Raw genomic sequence first — 23,605 nt, 5'->3', positions numbered from 1 at the left:
CGAAGGTCCTGAGAATACAGCATGGAGTGGACATAACGTCTGCAGATTAATGAATGACCACCCGATTGTAGTGATTATGGCGACACTGAAACATCAAAGCACACAAAGAGTAAAGTTGCCAAACTTACCAAATCACCCTGTGCAAAGAATAGAAAAACACTGTGCTATCAAACGCACTGGATGCATATATCTACCTAATGTCAATCCAATAAGGGACTGTGACCAGATCAGTGGCTGGTCGATCAAAATGTATCTGAAACGGCCTATGAACCCAAAAAGAGAATACAGTCTCAGAAATTACCTTCGCACCATGTGCCTGACTTGCTTTTGTGTTATACTGCTCTTGAAAGTAACCAGAAGTGCTCAGAACTCACCCGACGTCCAAGATCACCACATGTAACCGTACTTAGTGATCAATGATGAGCAGAATTAGTTCGATGCTGAGCAAAGGGTGAAATTGTAACTGTAAATAAAGGATAATCACTGTCGGAACTATCAAAATTAAACTCACAAAAGTGTGCGAAACGGAACAAAACACTTACGAAGTTCTTAATGTTGCAAACTCTTCCCAACGCTGCTGCGAGGGTGGTAGTGGTTCTGTGGGATAAAAAAAACTATTACTACTCTACCATGAATGCACATGACAAACAAAGTACTCCCATGGTGCAATCACTTGGGGCCCGATTCATAGAATGAACTTAAGACTCAATCCTAAACTTACTACTATTTTGGTATTCACAGAATGCACTTACTACTTTTGGCATTTTTCAGAATGAACTTACTACTTTTGGTATTCACAGAAGTTAGGATTTTGTCTTAAGTTTGACTTAAGACAAAATTAAGACAAAATCATAACTTCTGTGAATACTAAAAGTAGCAAGTTCATTCTGTGAATGCCAAAAGTAGTAAGTGCATTCTGTGAATACCAAAATAGTAGTAAATTTAGGATTGAGTCTTAAATTCATTCTGTGAATCGGGCCCATAGATTTGCCACATAATCCATTGTCTAATGCATAGTATGCAGATTTGAACAAAAAATGGTTTCGAGCTCAAACGGTTCAAAAGTTATTTAAAACATAGCGACTGGTGTTGCTTCTCAGGGGAAGATCCTTTGTAAAGGTTGACTGATCATTATTCTGTCTCTTATGCCTGTGAGTAGGTGTTAAAGTAGTACTAATAAGTTGCAACTAACGCCCAGACAGTGTTAACAAGTTTAGAAATGGCGAAATAATGAAGTGAAACTTTCTCAAAATGTGCTGCATAATTTGCCTTTGCTTGTCACAATAATATATCCAACCCTGCTGCATAATTTGGGCCTCTCCTGCTGCATAATTCCAGTGGCCCTTACTAAGGCCACTGAAAATAGCTCACTTACAGCCTGCATAAACAAATGACTCCAAAAGGGAGCCATATGAAAATAGTGTCCTCAAAAGCCCTTGTTAGGGAAAAATGACCACTCAAACAGAAAAATATTATTTTTGCAGGTCTCGGCAGATGTGTACAGCATAATTGTTTGTGCTGCTCTCAAAAAGGCAGCTTTTATAGTCTGTATATGACATAAATACGATGCCGGCTGCCTAAAATTTGAGGCAGATTAAGGGACCATGCGCTACTGCTACAACACTGAATCAGTGAACGCTTTTTTAAAAGACAAGCAAACCTTCAAAATACTGGTTTGTAAACACCTGCAACCCCAGCGATCGACGCACAGTGAACATGTTATGCACACTGTAAATTTAGGTCTCTCCGAGCTCCCTACAATATGCAACCTCCTGCACATTAAAAACCACAGCCTAAGCGACTTAAACGGAAACCACAAAACTGCACTGCTGATAGGACATCTTAAACCACAAGGGCACAGCCAGGGAAGGAAGCAGAGGTTCAAATGTGCCGCCACCAGCTTATTATTGTGAACTTCAAAAATCCGATAGATATTTTTCAAGAATTCACAAACCTTTTATTGTATACATGACTATTTCTGTAAGGAATCAAATAGAGGACGTAAGCCTCAAATGATGTCACATCCGTGTGACCATGTGTCTTTATTAACGAATAAGCCATTTCTACAACAATCGCTTACACGGGAACATGGCATTAAGCCAGAAGGGTTATGTAGAAAAAACACATGAGGATTCATCTGCAACATTTGAAAATGACACCTAGAATGATCGGCGTACTGCATGAAAGGTAAAGAAATACAAATCCTCAGTTAAAGAAGCCGGGTTAAATGGGTCTCTTCCGTCCTCGCCCTCCAGCTCACTGGGATCCGTCGCATCGGCCCACAGGCCTCCTCTCTGCAGCCAGGGTGAGCCCTGGGTCTCTAGGAAGCCCATGGTGAAGTCCTGGAAGGTGATGGGCCCGTTGCGGTCACTGTCCAGCCGCTGGAAGACGGCCTCTTGGTCCTCCGGGCTGACACGCAGCACTGCGCACAGCGACTGAAAGTCCTCTCACTCCATGCGCCCCAAGCTGTTTGCATCACAGGAAAGGAAGAGAGCGTGGAGCCGGGACACGTCGCTCTGGGTGGCCTACGCCATTGGCCAGGCTCAATAAACAAAAAGTACATGAACCGTGTAACATTCAAGTAAAGGGCCCAGTAACCATGGGAGGATACTAATGACGACATGGATGTACTAAGGTGGGACTTACAAGGCTCATAATGAATCGGAAGACAGCATTTACAAAGGACAAACACACGCGGCAATGAAAAATAAGGGTGGGGTGAGCGGACGAAGCTTCTCTCAGTACTGTACTACCAAAGTTCTTTGCAGAGCAGCGCTTGGACACTGGCTCACGTTTGACCTATAAAAAGAGGAGAAATAAAAAAAAGAAAAAATCTCCTTGTTACACCTGTTCTGGGGATGCATAAGGTTGTGGCGCTGTCCCAAACATCTAAATCTATGGATGCTGCGTGAGAAAACTCACTGCAGCGCCAATGGAACGTGTCCTTGATGCAGTAAAAGTAAGTAATAGTTTTTATTGCGCAATTCATTAAAATCATTGTAATGTACATGCACTGGGATGGACGTTACATGTTAAGAGTAAAAGGATGCACAGAACAAATAAAAAGAAAATTATAAATTAAAGAAAGAACGTGCAATAATGTCCTTGATGCAGAATAAGGCAAGGCCGCGACTTGCGCTGCTTTTTCTTACTCCATATGTCTGAGGGCATGCAAAGCCTCGCAAAGGGGCCTCATATATATAGCTGAGAGTCTCAGAAAAGTGGCCCCTGTCAGCACAGACCTCTTATAAATAAGCCCCTGAATGTGGGAGGACTACTGAGCCCCGACCACACAGGCAGCAAACGAAGCGTTGATTTCCCTAAAATATTGTTTTTTATACTGTGTGTAACATGAAAACAATATTTCATCCTCTATACATTAAAGTCTGATAAAAAGAGTCATTAATGCTCCTTTAAGTACAGCACATAAAATGCAAGCTTTTACTTGTGTAAACCGGAACCTGACCTCTAGCGACGAAGAGAAGCCTTACAACTCCCACCGATTTACCTTGAATTACGTGATATACATTATGTTTTTTTCATCACCGGACGTTCACGAAACAAAATCAACGCACTAAACTTAGAGCAAAACGAAATCAACGCTCTAAACTTAGAGCAAAACGAAATCACCGCACTAAACTTAGAGAAATACGCACTAAGTGTGAGAAATACACCGTAAAAGCGATCACCTCTTTTACCGATCATTACCCTCGAGCCGCGCCTTGTCTATCCTTTACTCATTTGCAGATCTCCGGTATACTGTAGAGATCTTTCTAAAATTATGAATATCAACGCACATCATCGCCACACAAAGTGCACATGATCTAGCGCAGACAGCAATAATTGATAATATATTTGTAATTCGGCCTTTTATAGTAAAACAAAATAACACACATATGGTAGGGCAACTTAATATTACAATCCGTTACCTCCGTTTTATCTACATAATTTATACACACAACATTATTTACTCCTTCTAGTTTTATGTAAATGATTGTAATTACCTCGCATGGCTGACAATTTTTTTTATTGAATTGCAGTGGCTTCTGGGTATTGAGATTGCCAGACGCAAACTGTTTGTATCCAGACAGCCTGCCCTCTAGTGACAAGCACCGGTAATGCATAGGTTTCCCCTACAGATGAATAATAAGCTGTTTAGGTCGAGCCTAGAGCAGCGCGTGGAGGCATCATGTATCCAGGGTATGGAGATGTATTTTATCTATTTTATTTATTTCATTTATTTATTTATTTTTATATAGCGCGGACTTTACCTGAATGTGTCAGAGCGCTTCACAATAGGAGCAGTAATGATACATGAGAACAAATTACACAAAACTAACCCTGGGCGAAGGATTCGCTACGCCCACGGAGTGGGCGTAGTGTTGCCTACTTCGCCCTTTGCAAATAGGCGTAGCAGGCAACACTACGCCCATCCTAATTTTTAAAAATATTGAAATAAAAGTAAATAAAAAGGCACTTACCTTGTGCGCTGCGTCCCGGGGTTCCCTCTGCTTGTTTGCGCTGGCGTCACCGCCGTCTTGGATACCAATGCGCATGCGCGGCAGTCCGCGCACGCGCATTTCTCGTGAAAAATCCGCATGCGCGGGCGGCCGCGCATGCACATTGGTATCCAAGATGGCGGCGCGAACGAGCAGATGGAGCCCCGGGACGCAGCGCACAAGGTAAGTGCCTTTTTATTTACTTTTATTTCAATGTTTTCAAAAATTAGGTATGGAGGGGAGGGGGGCAGGCGGCGCGTAGTGGGGCTCCGCGAAGTGCATAGGTGGGCGTAGCTTCGCGTAGCCCCACTACGCATACTACGCCCAGGGTTACACAAAACCAAACGTTTTTATTTATTTATTTTATTTAATGCTTTTTTATATAGCGCGAACATTACCCGAAGATGTCAGAGCGCTTTACAAAAGAACCAGTTGTGTTACATAAGGACTTTGGATTACATGAGTTAGATAAGAGATATAAACAGAAGAAAAAAAATTGCAAATGTACAACTGGAGTGTTAAGCCAACAAGGATGACACCGCACTCAGTCGCTTCTTTTGTAAATATGTCCCAAAGCGTTTTGACTAACGCAAGAACTAAAGATAGCATAACACAATGTGGCAAAAACCTTTTTTACAGTCTAGTTCTTTTGTAAAGCACTTTAATGTCATTGGCCCATGGTCATGGTATATGACACTGTGAAAATGTAAAGTGGTGGCAGTAGCAGTCGAGGCATAGGCTCATCATAGCAAGAGACATATTCGGGTCTGTCCTTCTTGGAAGCTCAATGTGGACTGCAGTGCAATGCCACTTCACTTCCGCCCCATGCTCTTGATGAGGGCCCCCCTTCCTTTCCCACTTTCGCCCCCTCTATGTACGAACATGTGCACCAAAAGTCCCATGAGGACATATATACAAGCCCCTATCTCCAACACAACGTCAATTTTCACGGCGTTGTGGTGGCGATCGAGACTTAAGTGGCTTAACGATGCCTTGTAAATAAGGCACCATTTTACACAATACTTAGCATGACGGGGGAGGGCAATGGGTGTTGCGGTGGGCGTTCCACCGCAACACCCATTGACTTTAACCCATAATTTCGCCCTAAGTGGGATGGGTATGCCCAGACGCGGGTCCCATGCTCACTGTGCCACTGGATTCAAGCTGGCCTAGCTGTAGAAGGGTGACATACCCTGAAACCGGTCCCAGGCTGCTTGTTTCCAGTCCAGGGAGGACCTCATCTGGCAGTTCAGTCTGGACAGTTCCCATGAGGCACAGCGGCAAGACTCATTTGCACTTGGCTGGGTCCAAACTGGGGTGGCATAGTGGGCAAAAGATGGGCAAAAGAACAAAGAATTTAACCCAGATCTATTTGACAGGGGGAGAATGTTTGCATTGTCAGCATTCTGTCCACCTTTTGTTTTATTGTAACACTTTTCGCCGTAAGTGGGATGGGTATGCCCAGATGTGGGTCCCTTGCTCAATGTGCCACTGGATTCAAGTTGGCTTGGCTGAAGAAGGGTGACAAATCCTGAAACCGGTCTCAGGCTGCTTGTTTTCAGTCCAGGGAGGACCTGGCCTGGCAGTTCGGTCTGGACTTTTCCCATGAGGCACAGGGTCAAGTCTGATTTGCATATGGCTGGGTCCTCCAAACTAGGGTGGTGTAGTGGGCAAAAACACAATGGTTTTAATGTTTGGGTTGTCAGCTTTCCGTCCATCGTTCATTGATTCGCAAAATTTCCATGAACCGGCAATGTCCAGAAAATTGAATGAGCCATCAACCAAATCCGTCTTAGTGATGTGCTTCTTTTATTCTCACGTATGATGTGAATTCAACTAAAATTTGAGTTTCTACATTCCATTTATTCAGATCATGAACAGAAGAAAGCGTGTTTGTCAATCTCAGTGCATTTCGGGTGTAACCAGCACCCTTCTTCAGGGGTTATCTACAAACAAATATATCACATTCATATCACAATCATGAATAAACATTTCAGTCTAAATTGAAACATAGATTAACATTAGACGACAGACCCATATTATCCTCGAAGGTCCTGAGAATACAGCATGGAGTGGACATAACGTCTGCAGATTAATGAATGACCACCCGATTGTAGTGATTATGGCGACACTGAAACATCAAAGCACACAAAGAGTAAAGTTGCCAAACGTACCAAATCACCCTGTGCAAAGAATAGAAAAAAACGGGGCTATCAAACGCAATAGATGCATATATCTACCTAATGTCAATCCAATAAGGGACTGTGACCGATCAGTGGCTGGTCGATCAAAATGTATCAGAAACGGCCTATGAACCCAAAAAGAGAATACAGTCTCAGAAATGACCTTCGCACCATGTGCCTGACTTGCTTTTGTGTTATACTGCTCTTGAAAGTAACAAGAAGTGCTCAGAACTCACCCGGCATCCAAGATCACCACATATAACCGTACTTAGTGATCAATGATGAGCAGAATTAGTTCGATACTGAGCAAAGGGTGAAATTGTAACTGTAAATAAAGGATAATCACTGTCGGAACTATCAAAATGAAACTCACAAAAGTGTGCCAAACGGAAGAAAACACTTACGAAGTTCTTAATGTTTCAAACTCTTCCCAACGCTGCTGCGAGGGTGGTAGTGGTTCTGTGGGATAAAAAAAACTATTACTACTCTACCATGAATGCACATGACAAACAAAGTACTCCCATGGTGCAATCACTTGGGGCCCGATTCATAGAATGAACTTAAGACTCAATCCTAAACTTACTACTATTTTGGTATTCACAGAATGCAGTTACTACTGTTGGCATTTACAGAATGAACTTACTACTTTTGGTATTCACAGAAGTTAGGATTTTGTCTTAAGTTTGACTTAAGACAAAATTAAGACAAAATCATAACTTCTGTGAATACCAAAAGTAGCAAGTTCATTCTGTGAATGCCAAAAGTAGTAAGTGCATTCTGTGAATACCAAAATAGTAGTAAGTTTAGGATTGAGTCTTAAATTCATTCTGTGAATCGGGCCTATAGATTTGCCACATAATCCATCGTCTAATGCATAGTATGCAGATTTCAACAAAAAATGGTTTCGAGCTCAAATAGGTCAAAAGTTATTTAAAACATAGCGACTGGTGTTGCTTCTCAGGGGAAGATCCTTTGTAAAGGCTGACTGGTCATTATTCTGTCTCTTATGCCTATGAGTGGGTGTTAAAGTAGTACTGATAAGTTGCAACTAACGCCCAGACAGTGTTAACAAGTTTAGAAATGGCAAAATAATGAAGTGAAACTTTCTCAAAATGTGCTGCATAATTTGCTTTTGCTTGTCACAATAATATATCCAACCCTGCTGCATAATTTGGGCCTCTCCTGCTGCATAATTCCAGTGGCCCTGACTAAGGCCACTGAAAATAGCTGACTTACGGCCTGCATAAACAAATGACTCCAAAAGGGAGCCATATGAAAATAGTGTCCTCAAAAGCCCTTGTTAGGGAAAAATGACCACTCAAACAGAAAAATATTATTTGTGCAGGTCTCGGCAGATGTGTACAGCATGATTGTTTGTGCTGCTCTCAACAAGGCAGTTTTTATAGTCTGTATATGACATAAATACGATGCCGGCTGCCTAAAATATGAGGCAGATTAAGGGACCATGCGCTACTGCTACAACACTGAATCAGTGAACGCTTTTTTACAAGACAAGCAAACCTTCAAAATACTGGTTTGTAAACACCTGCAACCCCAGCGATCGAGGCACAGTGAACATGTTATGCACACTGTAAATTTAGGTCTCTCCGAGCTCCCTACAATATGCAACCTCCTGCACATTAAAAACCACAGCCTGGGGGCGGAGCTTGCCGGCGTCCATGAAAGACGTGTGAGCGCTGAGCTCCTCGCCTGCGCCCCTTTAATATCCGACAAAACTATCCTTTTGGCGCCCTGCTGGCCCTAGGTACTGTGGGTATCGCTTCAGCTGCCCCCGGTGCTGGTGAGGGGACTTTCCCCGGTCGAAATCGGTTAAGGTTTTGTTCCGCTAGTCGGCGGAGGGCAAAGTGACGGCCCAGGCCGTAATCCACGGCCTATCCTGCGGGGCTGCCCGACCTACGTCACGCTGCGTGCGGCGTGTGATACCGGAGTGGACTCGGTCTGCAGGCTCGGCGCTTGTTCTGCAGTTCCTGCTGAGTACTTTTGAGCTGAGGGCTAGGGAGTGGACGAGGACGCCCTGCTGACGGAGGTGTGTTAACCGTGGACCAACTGCTCTTGCCTGGAGGTGCGACGGCGAGGCGCCGGAGCCCCTTGGCGGGAAACTGTACCCTCCCGAAGACATTTGTCAGCGGTCGCCTTCTTCTGAGACGCACCTTTGGGGCCGTCGTGGCATGGTGGTCTGGAAGTGTGCTGGAGTGAGAAGGTGATATTCCTCTGTCGGCAATGGGATCTGCCCTGTTGTGCACGCCCGGTGGTGTGCTTCGCTGTTCCCGGGGCCTATCAGTAACTAACGGCCTGCGGCCGCCATCTTGGCTCCATTTCTTGCTACGCAACAACTAGCTCCACGGAGTTCGCTCCCCCGGCGCCCCCCCTTTCATCACATCGGCACTGGCTGGCGCCTCCTTGGCTGGCCGCGGGGCGCCTTACTACTGACCCATCGAGTGCACTATGGGGAAGGGAGATAGAAACCAGCCGAAACTGTCGTTCAATCAGCGGAAGCCGAAGGGTGCGGAGGGGACGCCTCCGGAGACCTCAACACAGCCTGCGACTGCTGACAGCACGCTGTGTGCGGATATCCGCGAAATGCTTTGCACCATGGAAAAGGGCTTGCAGGACAGTATGGCGGCAATCGGCACGAAAATTGATGCTCTCTCCTTCAGGATGGACCGCATGTCTGAACGGGTGGACAAACATGCTGAGAGGCTGGATATGGCGGAGTGGCGGCTGACAGAAGCGGAGGAGGCCCAAACGGAATGGGATAAAGATCGAAAGCAGTTCAGTCGCCTCCTCCAGGTTATACAAGACAAGACGGAGGACTTGGAAGCCCGTTCACGGCGCTCCAACGTCCGCATCACGGGCGTGGCGGAGTCTACCAATACTGGCAAGATGGAGCTGTTCGTGGAGAAGTTACTCTGTACACTGCTAGGGGAGGACGTTTTCTCCCCTATGTTCATTGTCGAGAGAGCCCATCGCACCCTGGGACCGAAGCCGCAGCCTGGCCTACCACCGCGGCCGATCATTGCAAAACTCTTGAACTATAGGGACCGTGATTTGGCACTCCGGCTGGCACGGGAGAAAGGGAACCTACAATTCAAGGGCATGAACATCTCCCTCTATCCTGATTTTACAGCGAGAGTACAGGAGGAAAGAAAGCGCTTTGCCCCGTACAAAAAACAAATGAGAGACATGGGGCTAGACTACGCCATGTTGTACCCAGCGAGACTCAGAATTAACAAGCAGGGGCACTCGCACTTTTTTACGGACCCAGCAGACTTGAAAAAATCGTTAAAGGAGTGGGCCAAGGAACAACGTAACAGCCCGAGGGGTCAACGTGAGGATGAGGAGGAGGCCGCCTCTATGGACAGCCGAGGGTGATCCACCCTGCGACCCCATCATCAGCTTGGCTGGGTCGCGAGTGCACGTCATGTTACTACTGCAGGTCCTATGAACCTACTTCCTTGACTCTGTGGGGTGTGATTTTTGCTGCTTGTGCCAGGCTGCAGGGATGTGATATTGCCATGAGGGTCTTTGGGTCTGTAGTGTGTTGCTTTGGGGGGGTTCAGGGTGGGTGGCGACATGCTCTGTCTGACCGGGTTGGGGTTGGTCGGCTGTGGGTGGGTGGACGGTTGTCCTATTCTTCTATTGTTGCTCATGAAGAGTGGGCTGTTCAGGGACTGTTGGGGGGGGGTTTGATTGCGCCAGCTACTGGAATGTGTCTACTGTGCCATCTGTTCTACTCTGATGTGCTCTCTGATTTACAATGGCGAATGTTGAGTCCCTAGTGCCGGAGAGCGGCCCTGGCTCTCTTCGACTGCTATCATGGAATGTGAGGGGACTAAACGATTTTCGAAAACTTAGGAAGGTCCTGGCCTACTTGCAGCGACACCAGATTGATCTTGCTCTTCTGCAGGAAACCCACCTGCCATTGTCCAGTCCTATGCTGCAGACGAGGGGTCTTGGGAACGCTTGTGTTGCTGCAGGGTTCACTACGCATGCAAGAGGGGTGATCACTTGGGCTAATCCCAAATCTCAGTTGTCGCTACAACAGGTAGCGGTGGACCCGGAGGGTCGGTATGCGGTTGCTCGATGTGTGGGGAAAGGACACGATTTGTTGCCTGTGAATGTGTATGGCCCCAATTATGACACCCCTGCTTTCTACGCCTCACTAGCGGACAGCTGTAGGCAATATGTGGGATCTAGGATGCTGTGGGGGGGGACTTCAATTTTGTTTTGAACCCAGAATTGGATAGGCCGGCTGGTTCCCCTAGGACCCCGGCGGCCTCAGCAATGCTCCTACTAACGGAACTAGTGAAACTTGATATGCTTGATGTGTGGCGCCATAGGCACCCTGGGAAGGGCGGGTTCACCCATTACTCAGCCTACCATAACCTGCACACGAGGATTGATTATTGGTTCATTTCCCGGTCCCTTCTTGATCCGGTGAAAGGGTGCGCAGTGTTACCTCGCACGCTATCTGATCATTCGACACTACTTTTACAACTGGTTGCCCCACCTAGGAGGATTCCCCCGTTTACCTGGAGGTTCCCCCCGTATTCACTCCTAGACGAAGCCTTTAGAGGGGAACTGGCCGAGGACATAGATGTGTACTTCTCGACTAATGTGGGGTTGGTGGATAGTGTCCAGGTGCTCTGGGATGCTTTTAAGGTGTATATTAGGGGGATGACGATGGCTAAACACTCGGGGGTGCTCAAGGCCATCAGGCAACGGTTGAAATTGCTGGAAGCACAGTTGACTGATCTGGAACGGCGGGTGGGAGGTACGGATTCTGCTGACGTCACTACCGAGCTTAAACCCCTGTTAGAGGAATTTCATGAAGAGGCGGACAGGGAGATTAAACATATGGGTAAATATGCCACAGCGCGCGCGTATGGGGAACGAGATCGCCCTGGCTCCCTTCTTGCCAAACTGATGCGCAACAGCAGGCTGCCCTTAGTGATCGAGGAGTTGGTAACAGCTACTGGTGAGGTGGTGTCGGAGGAGCAGGACATCCTGTCGGAATTCCATGCTTATTACACGGCACTGTACTCGTCGAAATCGGGCCACATTGAGGAGGAAATCGACGACTACTTGAGTTACATACAGATGCCCTTCTTGGCCGACTGGCAAAGAGAGTTTCTGATGGCCCCGTTCCAGAAAGAGGAAATAACGGAGGCGCTAGAGGGCATGAGGTCGGGTAGCGCTCCTGGGTCAGATGGCCTAACGGTGGCCTTTTATAAAGCCTTTCAGGATAAGCTGGTCCCATACCTGATGCTTCTTTTTGACGATATTTGTCAACAAGGCAGCATGACGAAATCTATGAGGGAGGCGCTGCTCATAACCATTCCGAAGCCGGGCAAACCCCCAAACGAATGTGGCTCTTATAGGCCGCTTTAGCTGATTAACGTTGATGCGAAACTATATGCGAAGGTTCTGGCGACACGTCTGGCTCTTCTGGTCCCGGACCTGGTTGCTCCGGAACAAGCGGGGTTTGTCCCTGCGCGTAACCTAACCTATAACATCCGCACTGTGTTGGGCACTATTCAACATGTCCGGCAAGAGAATAAGGCTGTTGCCATTTTCCTTGACATGGAAAAGGTCTTTGACTCAGTAGAGGGGTCGTTCATGCTCAGAGTCCTTCGTAAGTACGGGCTCGGAGAACCCTTCCTGCAGATGCTAGGGGCCCTGTACTACAAACCCACGGCGCGGCTAAAGATAGGGAACCTGGTCACTGCCCCAATCGAGATCAGCAGGGGCACTCGGCAGGGCTGCCCCCTCTCCCCACTGTTGTATGCTCTGGTAGCGGAACCCCTGGCCTGCGCTATAAGAGAATAACACAGATTTGAGGGGATCAACTTCCCTTCTTACCAGATCGGTATCTCAACCTATGCAGACGACACACTGCTGTATGTCCGTGACCCGGAGACAAACCTTTCGGCGGTCTTGCGGGAAGTAGTGAGGTTCGGGGCCTTATCGGGCCTTCGGGTCAATTGGAATAAGTCAGTGGCGTTGCCTCTGACTCCGGTAACTCTCCCGTTTGACTCGGAGTACCCATTACAATGGACTACAGACTCCATACGTTATTTGGGGATCCGCGTTCACACTGACCATGAGATCCTGATACGCGAGAACTACGGGGTCGCCTATTCCAAACTGGTGGATGATGTGGAGGTGTGGTGCAGGCTCCCGCTGTCCCTAATGGGTAGGATAGCGCTTATGAAAATGGTGGTGCTTCCCAGATTCCTGTTTCTCTTCACGAACATACTTGTAGTCCTCTCTAAAGCCTTTTTTCGGCAGCTTACCCAAACACTTATTAAACTTGTGTGGGGGGGCAAACAGCCAAGGGTTAAATGGCAAACGCTCCTTCTTCCCTATGAGCGCGGGGGTCTGGGGGCTCCGGACCTGGAACGGTACTATAGGATTGCGCAGGGGGCACATCTCCACACATGGATCCACGGGGACCCTGGCATCCCGCATGTGAAACTGGAACGTCTCTTTGCAGACCCAGCACCTCTTCCGGCCACGATATGCTATCCGGCCGATCGAAGGGTCGGCAACTTGGATTCCATTGCTGCCACGAACCACGCTTGGCATGAAATGGTTCGCTCCCGAGAGAGTGTGCTGTTGTACTCTCCTCTACTGCGACTGGAGTGGGCAGTGTGGTTGGCCCCGCTAATGGAAAAAGGCGTCCTGACAGCGTTGCGGGAGTTGGGCATTGACAAGATGGGGGACCTCTTCTTAAATGGCACAATGAAGACGTCGCAGCAGGCTCTCCAGTCCCACCCTGGGGCGACACTATTGCATAGCTTCCAATACCACAGGGTTCGTAGAGCTGCTCTGGTATTACTGGGCCCGGATTTGACGGAGCCACAGGAAGTGCCTGAGCTCACGTATGTAATTAAAACCCCCTCTTCCCGTAAATTGGTGACTACTCTTAAGAAACTTGGTGATGGGCACCGGCAGTGCCCCCCCTCCAAGGCTAGATTGGCCTGGCAGTGCGACCTTCAGTCTCCGATCTCGGACGAGATGTGGCACTATTGCTGCGCGAACACTAGGAAAATTTCACTTAATAGTAGGCACCGTTTGATTCACTTTAAGTACCTGCAGCGGGTATATTATACGCCGGACAGGCTATACAGGTACGGGCTGCGAGAGTCTGCGGAATGTGAGCGTTGCCATTTCCCTACAGCCGATTTTCTACATATGTCCTGGACTTGCCCTAGTATTCATAAGTTCTGGAGTGAGGTCTTCACGGAACTTAGCTCTATCCTGGGTGTGGAGATTCTGCCCTGCCCGGCGCTGGCGTTGCTGGGTTTCTCTAAACCGCTGCCGGTGGCATTGAGACAACTTGCTGATATGGCATTGCTGACGGCCAAGCGCCTGGTTGCATTGTGCTGGATGAGGGGACCGGTCCCTACTAGGAAGCGCTGGGAGGCGGATCTGCTGTACTGTTGCACGCAATCGGAGGTCTATAGTGAACTGCTTCCCCCAAAAAGTCGCCCTAAGAACTTCTGGGGGTTATATAAGGAATTCCAGAGTGCTCGAGGGGATGGTGAGTCAGATCCTGAAGGGGAGGAGTTGGATGAACTGCAGGAGAGTGGGGTGGCGATGGTTGAACTTGATGAGAATTGTGGTTGAGAACTTCCATGTTGAAGGTGGGTGGGGGACCCCGCCTGAGTCTCACCTGTGCAGTGTGATGTGTGTATGCCTATGACAGCTGTGCTGGATGGTGATTTGCATAGTCCTTCTCAACTTTTGCTTTCCTTGGGCCCTTGGGTCCGTGGCTGTGGGTTCTACGTTTGGCTATAGGCGTGGATGTTAGTGCAGGTGGGCGGGTGGACACGGGTATAGGTAGGCTGGCTAGTTTGTGGGGTGGGGGTTTGGGTTTTTTTGGATTGGTATTGTGGTTTACTGCACCTTTTTATTTCTCCCTTCCAGGAGAATTTATCCTCATGTCTTTGAGGGTTGGCTTTATACATGTGAACTGACTGCATTGCCTTTGCACACCGAACTTTGTTTGTGGCCTCTGCTCTGGGATTTGGGTGTGAACTACTGTTGCCGCCGGCCTCCGGGTTGTAGGCGATGAGGGCTGTGTGCAATTGCAAAGGTGTAATAAAGTACAAATTTAATAAAAAAAAATAAAAAAAACCACAGCCTAAGTGACAAACGGAAACCACAACACTGCACTGCGGATAGGACGTCTTAAACCACAAGGGCACAGCCAGGGAAGGAAGCAGAGGTTCAAATGTGCAGCCACCAGCTTATTATTGTAAACTTCAAAAATCCGATAGATATTTTTCAAGAATTCACAAACCTTTTATTGTATACTTGACTATTTCTGTAAGGAATCAAATAGAGGACGTAAGCCTCAAATGATGTCACATCCGTGTGACCATGTGTCTTTATTAACGAATAAGCCATTTCTACAACAATCGCTTACACGGGAACATGGCGTTAAGCCAGAAGGGTTATGTAGAAAAAACACATGAGGATTCATCTGCAACATTTGAAAATGACACCTAGAATGATCGGCGTACTGCATGAAAGGTAAAGAAATACAAATCCTCAGTTAAAGAAGCCGGGTCTACTACATATGCTAGTTGTTGGAGTTGTATATACAAGTGGAGTGAAAGGGGGAAAAATTGCAAATGTACAAGTTGTAGAGTTACTTAAGGAAGAGATACAAACAAATAAACTATACAATTACAAATGTACAGAGCAGGAAATTCTTGCCATTGTCTGCCAGGTGTTCAGGTGGAGCTGCACTCAAGGGTGGTGGTCTTGAGTGACTGAAAGTCTTTAGTCCAGAAATGCCTACGATTCAATTAAAACATGATTTTGCCCCACAGGCTAACGTCTGGCGGTCTCACGACTTCCCAAATCAAGTAAAGAGGGTGCCGAGGCGGAAGCAGGGGCTCCCCTGTAACGCTGAGATGGCACTTGACCCCCGCCATCTTAAGGTCAGGTGCCAGTCTAATGGGTGCTTCCAATGAGCATGGCAGGCTTAGCTTAGGGAGCCCGCGCCTCTCTTCGCACCCGGAGCTCTACTCACAGCTGGGGCGCCATCATGCTCCTGAAGGTCGTCTCCAGCTCGGAGCGGGAAGCAGAGTCGGTGTCAGCCGCCAGTTTAGGCGGCCCCGCAGGCGGCATTCTCCTGAGACTCCCCTCGCCGCCAGTCGCCCTCACAAATTGTCATCCCTGGAGAGGTCGTTGTTGGCATTTTCATCGCTGCTTAGCTTCTGCTTCTTGCCCGGTATCTCGCTGTTTCCCGCCAGAGCCGCCCCGCTCTCGGACACGTTCCACTTCCTTTGTATTCACGACTGGGGCTCAGAAGTGCCCGGCGCCTTCCCTTAACGTCAAGTTATATGAGGCAAAAGTGACAATTGTGAACAAACAAAATACAAGAGGTAGCAAACGGTTCATTACAAGATGAAAAAGTGACATGTGTGCAAGTCACAAAAGCGTACTATATACAAGTAGAGGTATAATACTGCAATAAATGGCAGACACAGCCGCCTGAAACTGAACTCAGACAAGATGGAAGTCCTCATCCTGGGACCATCGCCCTCCGCCTGGGATGACTCCTGGTGGCCCCCAGCCCTGGGCACCGCTCCCAAGCCAACAGACCACTCACGCAACCTGGGCTTCATCCTGGACTCCTCCCTCTCGATGACCAGACAAGTCAACGCCGTCTCCTCATCATGCCTTCACACCCTACGCATGCTTCGCAAGATCTTCCAATGGATCCCAACCAAAACCAGGAAGACGGTCACCCAGGCCCTCGTCACCAGCCGATTGGACTACAGAAACACCCTTTACGCCGGAACCACTGCCAAGCAACAGAAAAGACTCCAACGCATCCAGAACGCCTCCGCCCGACTCATCCTGGACATCCCCCGACGCAGCCACATCTCCGACCACCTGAGGGACCTGCAGTGGCTCCCCGTCAACAAGAGGATCACGCTCAGGCTCCTCACCCATGCACACAAGCCTCTCCACGACCTGGGCCCCAAGTACCTCAACGACCGCCTGACCTTCTACACGCCCACCCGTCAGCTACGGTCTACTAGCCTCGCCTTTGCCGCCGTACCACGCATCCAAAAAGCAACCGCCATAGGCAGATCCTTCTCCTACCTGGCGGCCAAGACATGGAACTCCCTCCCCATCCACCTTCGGCTGACCCAGGACCACCTCGCCTTCAGGAGACAACTCAAGACCTGGCTGTTCGAGCAGTAGCGGACCCCCTCCCCCAAGCGCCTTGAGACCCTTCTGGGTGAGTAGCGCGCTATACAAATGTTATGATTGATTGATTGATTGATAGTGTTACAATCTGTTTTCTTTGTAAAAAGCTCCACTTGGAGTTTTCCTTCATCATGTTTGATGATGATATCCAGAACTTCACATTGATTTTTGTCATAATTTGAAGTGAATTTAAGGTTATCGTTCCCCAATTTTAGCCATGAAATGAAATCCTTCAATGACTCTTCAGGGCCGGTCCAAATAAAAAAGACATCATCAATATATCGTGACCATCCGATATATTTTCATAAAAAGGAGCCAAAGAGTTAAATCAATGGGTGTCTTCAAATCTCGCTACGTATAGACAGGCTAGACTGGGAGCACAGGTAGCTCCCATGCTCGTACCTTTTACTTGTTTAAAGTAATCTTTATTAAAGATACATATGTTATTTTTTAAGACTACAGTGGCACAATCTATAATAAAAATTTTGTGTGCGTTCAGGTCTCTATCAGTCTTTGTTAGAAGGGATTCTACCATTTCTATTGTGCTGTCCTGTGGTATATTACTGTAAAGCGCCTCTATGTCGAGGGTCACTAAGAATTGAGTCTCACTGTTAAATGCGAGCCCTTCAACTTTTTGGATAATATCACTGGTATCTTTGACATAGGCTTTCTGAGTTGTTACATGTGGTTGCAGAAAAATGTCTGCATATTTGCTCAAAGGTTTTGTCAGAGAACCAATACTTGAGACTATAGGCCTCATGGGGGGATCATCAGGATTTTTGTGCACTTTAGGTAGTCCATACAGTGCAGGTACTACAGGATTATTGTTCAAAAGAAATCTATATTCGTCATTGCAGATAACTGCATCCTCTTGAGCCAGGTCTAACATCCTTTTGACCATATCTTTTAGATGTAACCAGTCCTCTCTTTTCACCCTCTGGTAGTGATCCCCATTTGCTAATAGTGAATTAATTTTTTCATTGTATTGTACTGTGGACATGATAACAATTCTGCCGCCTTTGTCCGCGGGCTTGATCATTAATGTGTGGCAGTTTTGTAATTTTTTGAGAGCCTCTTTCTCTTCTAGCTTGAGATTAAAATAAATCCAGTTCTTTTGGTCCAAAAGGTCGGAAATACCCTTCTCTACTACTCTCTCAAATGCCTCAATATCTTTATTCATCTGACCAATTTGAGGGGTCCATGTTGATTTTGGCTTCAGACCTAATTTATTTGAGTAAAGTCTCCTTTCCTTGTCCTCAAAGAAGGTTTGTAGTCTTGTAGTTCAAGAAGGCATACCTTTCTTCACATAAACAATCTTTTAAAAAAAATGACAAGTTGCAAAATGCCATTTCAGATTGTTTAAGTAAAGTAAGGGACACCTTCTAGCACATAAACAATCACTAATCTAGGCTGCAAAATTTAGCACAAGTGCAGTGAGAAACACAAGGCTACACTGTTTTTTTATAATTAAAATACAGTGCAGCTGTGCGTTTCAGAAGTGGCGGAGCATAGTGTTAAGCCAACAAGGATAACACCGCACTCAGTCGCTTCTTTTGTAAATATGTTCCAAAGCGTTTTGACTAACGCAAGAACTAAAGATAGCATAACACAATGTGGCAAAAACCTTTTTTTTACAGTCTGGTTCTTTTGTAAAGCACTTTAATGTCATTGGCCCATGGTCATGGTATATGACACTGTGAAAATGTAAAGTGGTGGCAGTAGCAGTCGAGGCATAGGCTCAACATAGGAAGAGACATATTCGGGTCTGTCCTTCTTGGAAGCCCAATATGGACTGCAGTGCAATGCCACTTCACTTCCGCCCCATGCTCTTGATGAGGGCCCCCCTTCCTTTCCCACTTTCGCATCTCTATGTACGAATATGTGCACCAAAAGTCCCATGAGGACATATATACAAGCCCCTATCTCCAACACAACGTCAATTTTCACGGCGTTGTGGTGGCGATCGAGACTTAAGTGACTTAACGATGCCTTGTAAATAAGGCACCTTTTTACACAATACTTAGCATGAAAGGGGAGGGCAATGGGTGTTGCGGTGGGCGTTCCACCGCAACACCCATTGACTTTAACCCATAATTTTGCCCCAAGTGGGATGGGTATGCCCAGACACGGGTCCCTTGCTCACTGTGCCACTGGATTCAAGCTGGCCTAGCTGTAGAAGGGTGACATACCCTGAAACCGGTCCCAGGCTGCTTGTTTCCAGTCCGGGGAGGACCTCATCTGCCAGTTCAGTCCGGACAGTTCCCATGAGGCACAGCGGCAAGACTCATTTGCACTTGGCTGGGTCCAAACTGGGGTGGCATAGTGGGCAAAAGATGGGCAAAAGAACGAAGAATTTAACCCAGATCTTTTTGACAGGGGGAGAATGTTTGCATTGTCAGCATTCTGTCCATCTTTTGTTGTTGTAACACTTTTCGCCGTAAGTGGGGTGGGTATGCCCAGATGTGGGTCCCTTGCTCAATGTGCCATTGGATTCAAGTTGGCTTGGCTGAAGAAGGGTGACAAACCCTGAAACCGGTCCCAGGCTGCTTGTTTTCAGTCCAGGGATGACCAGGCCTGGCAGTTCGGTCTGGACTGTTCCCATGAGGCACAGGGTCAAGTCTGATTTGCATATGGCTGGGTCCTCCAAACTGGGGTGGCGTAGTGGGCAAAAACACAATGGATTTAATGTTTTGGTTGTCGGCATTCCGTCCATCGTTCATTGATTCGCAAAATTTCCATGAACTGGCAATGTCCAGAAAATTGAATGAGCCATCAACCAAATCCGTCTTAGTGATGTGCTTCTTTTATTCTCACGTATGATGTGAATCCAAATCAAATATGAGTTTCAACAGTCCATTTATTCAGATCATGAACAGAAGAAAGCGTGTTTGTCAATCTCAGTGCATTTCGGGTGTAACCAGCACCCTTCTTCAGGTGTTATCTACAAACAAATATATCACATTCATATCACAATCATGAATAAACATTCCAGTCTAAATTGAAACATAGATTAACATTAGACGACAGACCCATATTATCCTGGAAGGTCCTGAGAATACAGCATGGAGTGGACATAACGTCTGCAGATTAATGAATGACCACCCGATTGTGGTGATTATGGCGACACTGAAACATCAAAGCACACAAAGAGTAAAGTTGCCAAACTTACCAAATCACCCTGTGCAAAGAATAGAAAAACACTGTGCTATCAAACGCAATAGATGCATATATCTACCTAATGTCAATCCAATAAGGGACTGTGACCAGATCAGTGGCTGGTCGATCAAAATGTATCAGAAACGGCCTATGAACCCAAAAAGAGAATATAGTCTCAGAAATGACCTTCGCACCATGTGCCTGAATTGCTTTTGTATTATACTGCTCTTGAAAGTAACCAGAAATGCTCAGAACTCACCCGACATCCAAGATCACCACATATAACCGTACTTAGTGATCAATGATGAGCAGAATTAGTTCGATGCTGAGAAAAGGGTGAAATTGTAACTGTAAATAAAGGATAATCACTGTCGAAACTATCAAAATTAAACTCACAAAAGTGTGCCAAACGGAAGAAAACACTTACAAAGTTCTTAATGTTTCAAACTCTTCCCAACGCTGCTGCGAGGGTGGTAGTGGTTCTGTGGGATAAAAAAAACTATTACTACTCTACCATGAATGCACATGACAAACAAAGTACTCCCATGGTGCAATGACTTGGGGCCCGATTCATAGAATGAACTTAAGACTCAATCCTAAACTTACTACTATTTTGGTATTCACAGAATGCAGTTACTACTGTTGGCATTTACAGAATGAACTTACTACTTTTGGTATTCACAGAAGTTAGGATTTTGTCTTAAGTTTGACTTAAGACAAAATTAAGACAAAATCATAACTTCTGTGAATACCCAAAGTAGCAAGTTCATTTTGTGAATGCCAAAAGTAGTAAGTGCATTCTGTGAATACCAAAATAGTAGTAAGTTTAGGATTGAGTCTTAAATTCATTCTGTGAATCGGGCCCATAGATTTGCCACATAATCCATCGTCTAATGCATAGTATGCAGATTTCAACAAAAAATGGTTTCGAGCTCAAACGGTTCAAAAGTTATTTAAAACATAGCGACTGGTGTTGCTTCTCAGGGGAAGATCCTTTGTAAAGGTTGACTGGTCATTATTCTGTCTCTTATGCCTATGTGTGGGTGTTAAGGTAGTACTAATAAGTTGCAACTAACGCCCAGACAGTGTTAACAAGTTTAGAAATGGCAAAATAATGAAGTGAAACTTTCTCAAAATGTGCTGCATAATTTGCCTTTGCTTGTCACAATAATATATCCAACCGTGCTGCATAATTTGGGCCTCTCCTGCTGCATAATTCCAGTGGCCCTGACTAAGGCCACTGAAAATAGCTGACTTACGGCCTGCATAAACAAATGACTCCAAAAGGGAGCCATATGAAAATAGTGTCCTCAAAAGCCCTTGTTAGGGAAAAATGACCACTCAAACAGAAAAATATTATTTGTGCAGGTCTCCGCAGATGTGTACAGCATGATTGTTTGAGCTGCTCTCAACAAGGCAGTTTTTATAGTCTGTATATGACATAAATACGATGCCGGCTGCCTAAAATATGAGGCAGATTAAGGGACCATGCGCTACTGCTACAACACTGAATCAGTGAACGCTTTTTTACAAGACAAGCAAACCTTCAAAATACTGGTTTGTAAACACCTGCAACCCCAGCGATCGACGCACAGTGAACATGTTATGCACACTGTAAATTTAGGTCTCTCCAAGCTCCCTACAATATGCAACCTCCTGCACATTAAAAACCACAGCCTGGGGGCGGAGCTTGCCGGCGTCCATGAAAGACGTGTGAGCGCTGAGCTCCTCGCCTGCGCCCCTTTAATATCCGACAAAACTATCCTTTTGGCGCCCTGCTGGCCCTAGGTACTGTGGGTATTGCTTCAGCTGCCCCCGGTTCTGGTGAGGGGACTTTCCCCGGTCGAAATCGGTTAAGGTTTCGCTCCGCTAGTCAGCGGAGGGCGAAGTGACGGCCCAGGCCGTAATCCACGGCCTATCCTGCGGGGCTGCCCGAGCTACGTCACGCTGCGTGCGGCGTGTGATACCGGAGTGGACTCGGTCTGCCGGCTCGGCGCTTGTTCTGCAGTTCCTGCTAAGTGCTTTTGAGCTGAGGGCTAGGGAGTGGACGAGGACGCCCTGCTGACGGAGGTGTGTTAACCGTGGACCAACTGCTCTTGCCTGGAGGTGCGCCGGCGAGGCGCCGGAGCCCCTTGGCGGGAAACTGTACCCTCCCGAAGACATTTGTCGGCGGTCGCCTTCTTCTGAGACGCACCTTTGGGGCCGTCGTGGCATGGTGGTCTGGAAGTGTGCTGGAGTGAGAAGGTGATATTCCTCTGTCGGCAATGGGATCTGCCCTGTTGTGCACGCCCGGTGGTGTGCTTCGCTGTTCCCGGGGCCTATCAGTAACTAACGGCCTGCGGCCGCCATCTTGGCTCCATTTCTTGCTACGCAACAACTAGCTCCACGGAGTTCGCTCCCCCGGCGCCCCCCCTTTCATCACATCGGCACTGGCTGGCGCCTCCTTGGCTGGCCGCGGGGCGCCTATGGGGAAGGGATATAGAAACCAGCCGAAACTGACGTTCGATCAGCGGAAGCCGAAGGGTGCGGAGGGGACGCCTCCGGAGACCTCAACACAGCCTGCGACTGCTGACAGCACGCTGTGTGCGGATATCCGCGATATGCTTTGCACCATGGAAAAGGGCTTGCAGGACAGTATGGCGGCAATCGGCATGAAAATTGATGCTCTCTCCTTCAGGATGGACCGCATGTCTGAACGGGTGGACAAACATGCTGAGAGGCTGGATATGGCGGAGCGGCGGCTGACAGAAGCGGAGGAGGCCCAAACGGAATGGGATAAAGATCGAAAGCAGTTCAGTCGCCTCCTCCAGGTTATACAAGACAAGGCGGAGGACTTGGAAGCCCGTTCACGGCGCTCCAACGTCCGCATCACGGGCGTGGCGGAGTCTACCAATACTGGCAAGATGGAGCTGTTCGTGGAGAAGTTACTCTGTACACTGCTAGGGGAGGACGTTTTCTCCCCTATGTTCATTGTCGAGAGAGCCCATCGCACCCTGGGACCGAAGCCGCAGCCTGGCCTACCACCGCGGCCGATCATTGCAAAACTCTTGAACTATAGGGACCGTGATTTGGCACTCCGGCTGGCACGGGAGAAAGGGAACCTACAATTCGAGGGCATGAACATCTCCCTCTATCCTGATTTTACAGCGAGAGTACAGGAGGAAAGAAAGCGCTTTGCCCCGTACTAAAAACAAATGAGAGACATGGGGCTAGACTACGCCATGTTGTACCCAGCGAGACTCAGAATTAACAAGCAGGGGCACTCGCACTTTTTTACGGACCCAGCAGACTTGAAAAAATCGTTAAAGGAGTGGGCCAAGGAACAACGTAACAACCCGAGGGGTCAACGTGAGGATGAGGAGGAGGCCGCCTCTATGGACAGCCGAGGGTGATCCACCCTGCGACCCCATCATCAGCTTGGCTGGGTCGCGAGTGCACGTCATGTTACTACTGCAGGTCCTATGAACCTACTTCCTTGACTCTGTGGGGTGTGATTTTTGCTGCTTGTGC

Source organism: Lissotriton vulgaris, chromosome 1_2 (genome assembly GCF_964263255.1).
Source record: "Lissotriton vulgaris chromosome 1_2, aLisVul1.2, whole genome shotgun sequence".
NCBI classification, from domain to species: Eukaryota; Metazoa; Chordata; class Amphibia; order Caudata; family Salamandridae; genus Lissotriton; species Lissotriton vulgaris.
This window is presented reverse-complemented; position numbering follows the sequence as displayed.